We start from the raw sequence: 7,933 nt of genomic DNA, 5'->3' as shown, positions 1-7,933 counted from the left end.
TGAGCATACAAATGCTTATATCTACCAATGAAATCAGTCACTTTTTCTTTAACACCTTGTTTACAATGCATTAAATCAATCAAAGTAACTTTAGGACTTATATTGTTTTGAAATTGTTGAATGAAAGCATTTGCAAGTTGTTCGAAAGAAGTAATAGAATAGGAAGGCAACGAGAAATACCATTGTAGGGCTTTGTCTCTTAATGTTCTAGTAAACAGTTTTGCAAGCAACCTTTGGTCATAAGCAAAATCAGTACATATTGTTTGAAATGTCTTAACATGTGTTAGAGGATCACCCTTACCACTATAAAGCTCCAAATGCAGAATTTCAACATGTTTAGGGGGAATAGCTCGAACAATATCAAGAGAAAGTGGGCTCGCAACATCAAATGTGGGCACACTAAACTTAGATTGATTCATAGAGGCAATTTGTTGTTGTAAAGAAGAGACAGTTTGTGCAAGATTGTTAATGGTCGCTTCAGTCGAAGAGTTCATATTAGACGTGTTAGATTGTGATGGAGGTGTTATGTTATTGAAAGAAGGTAGAGAGTAAGGTGGTGGGACACTATGATAGTTAGTCATAGGAGATGATTGGACAGGAGGAACACTACAAGGAGGAATGGAATGGTTAAATGAATTGCCCCCTTGCGTCATGTTCATTTGTGGAGATATAAGAGGAACACTCACTGAAGGAATGAATGAAGAAGTTGGATTGAATGAAGGAAGAGGGTTGATTGAAGAAGAAGGGTTGCCCCCATGATTAGTGATCATAGGAGGAATGTCTTGTATTGAAGTAGTCATTATGTTTGATGTAAAAGTAGGTATACTAGCAATAGGAGTTGTCAAAGGAATAAAATGATTAACTTGAGTAGGAGGTTGTGTATAACCTAAAGTTTCGGCACAACTTTTCATAGGCATCACATTTGAATCCACAATGTGTGCAATACCACGCAAAATATCAATTCCATTCTTATCACTTTGAAGCATACATTTTAGACCCTCAATTAAAGGAAGAGCTTGACTATCAGGGTATTCTTGAGTCATCCACTGTCGAAAATCATCAAATTGGTTATCCAATTTTGAAAGTTGTTCTACAGAAACCTCATGGAGAGCTTCTTCATCATTAAGAGGATTAGAGAAATTACCCATGTCCTCGTTAAAAGGGCCATTCAAATTAGGTTCCATCTCCTCAGTAATTAAACCTTGGAAGGACTTAATTCTAAGGCTTCGTCTAACGGGAATAGTGTAAGTAGGGCTTATTGTTGTAAAACTCATGCACTAAGGAGAGAGAGAAGATTTTGAATTTTAGAGGTAGCAAATTTCAGTAAAACCAGCCAATCTTCCAGATTTAAGCTGTTAAATACAATCAGGACAATCTCTCGAAATTTCAGAAAAAATGTCCGGGACTGTGGCGCTCGGGGTGCACACGGTCCTCGCAACTTTTTTTGAAATTTGCAGGGATGAAAGTTATGATGATTTTACAGCTAACCTGAAAAAATTGAGTGATTTTACAATCTGTAGATAGGCCAAATTAAAGTTGCAATCTCAAAATTGAACCTTACCAAGATTGTCGAAAAATGCAAAATTTGAATTTTGAAAAAGAGAGGGAACCTGAAATTTTGAATTTTATGATTTTAGAGGGAATACTGAAAGCAATGCAGGCTTTGAAATTTAAAGGTTGACTCGATTTCATGCAAAATTCGAATTTGAAAGTGGAAATCAAGGTTGTTGTAATTAAGCACTTAATTTCAAAAGTCGCAAATTGCAAAACTTTGAATAAATCACTGAAATTTCGAATGAATGCTAACACACTTTTCAGATTTAGGACAGTAAGAAACACAATTTTGACACAAATTTCAATTTCAACAATTTTTGAATGATTAGAAGCCTCAATCCAAGCAATCACTAGACCAACTTTGACTGTAATTTTGAAAGTGTTAAAATTGATAAAATCAGCCAAAATTCTGGATTTTAGCAGAAAAATACAGTAAGATCTAACTCCCGAAATTTCGGAAAAAATGTCAGGGACGATGGCGCTCGGGGTGCACACGGTCCTCGCAACATTTTTCCAAATTTTCAGGGATGAAAGATATTGTGATTTTATTGCGGAATCCAAAGTTACAGCTGATTTGGAGATGTTTTGATCAATGAAATTGTCGGACAAAGGTTGAATCAAGAGGGTTTCAAAAATTAGGGTTTTGACACTTAACCACTTAATTTTCAAAATTAACGCACAAATATGAATTGATAATTTGTAATAGAAGGGCAGATCTGAAACAAGCATTAACAATTAAACATTTCACAAGCTCAATTACTAAAAAGAAAATTTTAGGGTTTTTATGCAATTAACCTCTAAAATTTGCAAAAGATCAAACATGGAAATGTAATTAAGGAAACAAAATTTTCAGATCTAACCATGAATAATCAGAATGAGGATGTTCATGTTGGGTTCACCAAAATGTAAAGCGGAAAAATCGAACCCTAGTCGTTCTCCCCTTCCCAACTCCGAGGAGAGAGAAGGGAGAGTCACTAGGGTTGATGGTTTTCACTTAGGAGGGACTTTACATTCAAAAGAGGGGTTGAAACCCACAAGATCCAATCCCACACAATGCAGGGTTGGATTCTAAATGAGTTTCAAGGGCTAGGACATCAAGGATACCCTCTTTTGTAAAGAAATGTAGATAGAAAGATTAAGCTAGGAATGCATGTAAAGTGGGAAATATTCGCTTATAAATAGAGATAGGGTTATGATATGAAGCTGCGGACCTGGAATTAGCAGTAAAATGTTGAGACGGTGCTGTCCTACAAATTTGAGCGAAAGTTGACGGGACGATGGCGCCCGGCGTGCACACGGTCCTCCGAAAAATCCGCGAAACGAAGGGGGATCTGTTCGTCTTTGCACAAGGATTCCAGATCTTCAATTACAGCCGCGTACCTGCAACCTACACACAGAAAAGAGAGGACAATTGGGGGGTTAGGGATGAGGGGTTTGCCTTTAGGTCAAACCCCGGTTTTGGAATTAACCAAGAAATGAGAAATGCTGTAAATGTAATGTAAAACAAGTACTAATACCTTGTTGTAAGGATGTTTGTATCCTTATATGCGAAGGTATAGATGTTGTTGTATGTTGTATGTTGTATGTTGTAGCATGTAATCTCCTCTTCAATGGTTGAATCCTTGTCTTGAATGCAACACTTAGCCTTGAATGGAGACTTAGAATGATCAATTGCTTGAAGGAATTCTTGAATGCTTGAATGCTTGAATGTTTGAATATCATTTTCGCGTCTTGTACACATATGTCCCTCCTTCCTCTTTTTTCTACCCAAATGGGAGAGGAAAATGTAGTTTATATACTTGTCAATTAGGGTTAAAAGACTGATTTTTCTGACCTTGGGCCGACCAGGAAAGAGTATTTTCCAATTTGCAAACTTAAAGACCCGAAGCCCCATAGGAGACCGGGCCCAAAATAGGGCCAGGGACCAGGGCGCTGGGCGCTCTGGTCCCACCTCCCGGGACAACAGGGTGCAAGGAGGGATGAGGCAGGGTGCTGGAAAAATGCAGTTTTTGATGTCATGAACAAGTTTCGGGGTCTCCATTCAGGTTCAGTGTTGCATTGCCATCGTGAAGACCCAAATGCAGTCAAAATTGCAAGTGTCGCAATTTTAGGACGCTACAGTAACTCATCACACATTGTGCATTAAATGCAATCCGCTTTGCTTCTTCCCTAGACAATAAGAAAAAATGCCAAACTAATTTAAATTTATCCTCATACAGTGATCACATGTGTCTCCATCATTACCGCTCATCAGTTAATAAACCAACAAACTTGATCGGTTAGGGTTTAACAGCTGATAGGCTTTACCAGTTACATTACATAGAAAGGTTTAACCCTTCACACAAGTAAACCGGTTCAACTCACAAACTTTACATACACCGATTACAAGACAATATCAAAAACAACAATATCAGTAATAACATGAATACCTTTTACAGGTTCAATTGACATCAATGACAACATATCATTAATGCAATCTCTATGCAAAATCCCAAACAAACTAAAAATGCCAACAATCTCCCCCTTTGGCATTGATGGCAATACAAATATCAACACCTTTGATTGCTGCTGAGATTGGTGAATTGGAATCCTGATTAACATTACCAAGTATTCGCCTTGCTCTATGTGTCCTCAGCTTGCCACTAGTGAATAGACATCCTAGTTTACATTACCAAGTATTCACCTTGTCAGACACATAATTCTTCTCCTCAATCACATAATTCTTCTCCCCCTTTGATAGCAATGCCAAAGTGAAAGTAAAACATGTAATTCTGCTCTCACTGTGTACAAGTGTTATTCTGCAACTTGATGCTCCCCCTGTGGAATACATCCACTCCTTCATTAATTCATAGAAGATTCTACAAGTAATTCAGGGACTGATGCAATCAACATCATGTTCAACTGACTTCATGAAGAGGGACAACCCCCAATTGCCTTCTAAGATACTCAAAAGTGGTCTAAAGCAGAGGTTTGGTAAAGATATATGGAAGATGCTCCTTGGTAAAAACATGCTCCAAGATAACATCTTTACTTTGAACTTTATCCCTAAAGAAGTGATATTTCAATTCAATGTTCTTAGTCCTTGCGTGCAAAATAGGATTTTTAGAAACGTTTATTGCATTTGTATTATCACACAACATCTGTATAGGTTCTAAGATTTTCATCTTCAAACCTTCCAAAATATGCCTCATCCACATAGCTTGTGTGTAATTCATATAAGCTGCTAAATATTCAGCTTCAACAGCAGATTGTGAAGTGCAACTCTGCTTTTTACTACTCCATGAGACAAGCCTTCCTCCTAGAAAGAATGTTCCACCGGTAGTATTCTTCTGATCATCAATATTTCCTACCCAATCAGCATCTGTGTATGCCTCCAAGTCAAAATCTCCACCATATGGATACCATAATCCATAATCAACAGTACTTTTCATATATCTAAAGATTCTCTTAGTTGCCATCAGATGTGCCTCCTTTAGATTCTTCTGAAATCTAGGCACAATACCAACTGCATGGGCAATGTCTAGTCGACGGTGAACAATATAGTGTAGTTTGCCAATTACTGACCTGAATTCCTTTTCATCTAAAGACTTAGATGCATCTTCCTTGGACAGTTTACAACCTATAACCATTGGGGTTCCAACTGGTTTATAGTCACTCATATCGAATATCTTCAAAACCTTGTTCACATACTTGAATTGAGTAATGAAAATACTATTCTTTATCTGTTGTATTTGTAAGCCTATGAAATTTTTTATTTCCCCTACTAATGACATCTCAAATTCATTCTTCATTTCATGTACAAAATAGTTACTCATGTCATCATTTCCTCCAAATATAATGTCATCTACAAATACTTCACTGACCAATATATCATCTCCTTCAGACTTGAGATAAATTTTATTGTCATCACTAGTTCTAGAAAAGTCTATCTTCATCAGATGAGTGTGAAGTCATTCATACCATGCTCTGGGTTCCTTCTTTAGTCCATACAAAGCTTTATGCAATTTGCATACCATGTCTTCCTTATCTGGCAATGCATAACCATAAGGCCGCTCTATATAAACCTCTTCTTCCAATATCCCATTCAAGAATGTAGACTTGACATCCATCTGGTATACTTTGAGCTTCTTATGAGTTGCAAATGCAAGTAGTGTTCTAACACCTTCCAATCTTGCTACTGGTGCAAAAGTTTCTCCATAGTCTTCTCCTTCTTCTTGCGCATAACCTTTTCATACTAATCTAGCCTTATTGCTAACTACAACACCATCTTCATTTAACTTGTTTCTGAATACCCATTTAGTACCTATAACATTCTTGTTTACCGGTCGAGGTACCAGGGTCCAAGTGTTGTTCTTCTCAATTTGTTCCAACTCCTCCTCCATAGCTTTCACCCAATGATCATCACCAAATGCCTCTTTAACATTTTTGGGTTCAAAGGTGGATACCATGCAAGAGTTCTCTCTTATTCTCCTTCTAGTTAGTACTCTGGCATCCTTGTCCCCAATTATCAGTTCAGGACTGTGATTTGGTCTCACATACCTAGGAAAAACATGATCATTCTCTTCAGGTTCAACTTCTTCATTGTTATCTTCCTCTAAATTTATTTGTTCCAGTTGAACAAGTACATCAGGATTTGCTTTACCGGTTTATGATTTAATAGTTTGTGGTTCTAAAAGAAAAATGCAAGGATCTTCATCCTTCTTCTCGAAACTGGTTCCTTCTGATATTTCAGGACATTCATCTACACGAACATTAACACTCTCAACAATTTTTTGTGTCCATTTTTTGAGGCATTTATAGGCCTTACTCTTGGTGGAATAGCCAAGAAATATGCCTTCATCACACTTAGCTCCAAACTTTCATAAGTAGTCACCTCTTTCAATAAAAAATTTGCTACCAAATATTTTAAAATAGCTAACATCAGGTGATCTCCCATACCAGTATTCATATGGGGTTTTTTCCGTACCTCTTTTTACCAAAACTCAGTTCATTATGTAGACAGTTTACTTACAGCTTCTTTCCAAAAGGTTTTTGATACACCTTCTTGTATCAACATAGTTCTAGCAGCTTCAACCACTGACCGGTTGTTTCTCTCTACTATACCATTCTGTTGTGGTGTCTTCGGTGCAAAAAGTTGCCACTTGATACCATTATCATCACAATATTTAGTGAACTTTGTAGAAGTGAATTCACCGCCTTGATTTGTTCTTAGACATTTTATCTTTTTCCCACTCTCTTTCTCAGCTAAGGCTTTGAATGCCTTGAATTTACCAAAACCTTCATTCTTATCCTTCAAGAATGTGACCCACATCATGCTTGAACAATAATCAGTGAAGATCATGAAATATCTATCACCTTGAATGATTCTTGTTCTTATCGGTCCACATAGATCTGTATGAACCAAATCTAACAAGTGCTCTGCTAAGAAGGAATTGCTCTTGAAAGTTGAAGAAGTCATCTTTCCTAACTGACATTCTTTACAAAGAGCATTAATCGGTTTGTTTAGCTAAGGAAGACCTCTTACTGTCTTAGACTTGCTTACTTTAATAATATTGTCAAAATTTATATTACAAAATCTCCTATGCCAAAGCCAACTATCATCTATTTTTGCAATCAAACAGTTGCTTACTTTATGATTGAGATGAAATATATTAACTCTCGTCTGTTTGCCGGTTGCAATCAATTCACCTTTGTTGTCAAATATTTTGCATATGCCATATCTAAACTCTAGTGGGTAACCTCTGTCATTAAGTTGTGCCACACTTAACAGATTGTGCTTTAGGCCTTCAACCCAATAGACATCATCAGTACTGCTCTTCCCATTAAGAGAAATAACTCCCTTACCCTTTACCATACAGGGTGATTCATTGCCAAATCTGACCACACCACTATCAATGATCCAATCGTCAGAGTTATACATTCTGGATACTAATGCCTTCTGATCTAATACTTCTTCCTTAATTTCTACAAACACAATGTCTTCACTAGCATCATCATCAGATTCATCATCAGTAATACCAATGTCAATAGCTACAAGACAATCCCTCTTGCCTTTACCCATGTACTTAAATATGTCTCTCTTGTAATCATTTTCACCATTAGGGTAGTTTGCTGCTATATGACCAATCTTGTTGCATGCAAAACATTTTAAAGGTACCTTGCCTCTATATTTACCAGTACCTCTAGGCAAACGTTTTGCCAACAATGCTTCAAGTTCCACTAAGTTGTCTTCATCATCAGCATCTCTGCTGTATCTAGATTCATAACTATGGCCAGTATCTCTACATCTTGTCATTGATGGGTTAGAGACAGAAGCTCTAAATGCAGATTTTGATTTCTATACACTACCATCATATCCATTTAGTTCAAAAGTGGTAAG

This window comes from Cryptomeria japonica, chromosome 7 (assembly GCF_030272615.1).
Source record: "Cryptomeria japonica chromosome 7, Sugi_1.0, whole genome shotgun sequence".
In the NCBI taxonomy this organism is placed as follows: Eukaryota; Viridiplantae; Streptophyta; class Pinopsida; order Cupressales; family Cupressaceae; genus Cryptomeria; species Cryptomeria japonica.
Note: the sequence above shows the minus strand (reverse complement) of the source record.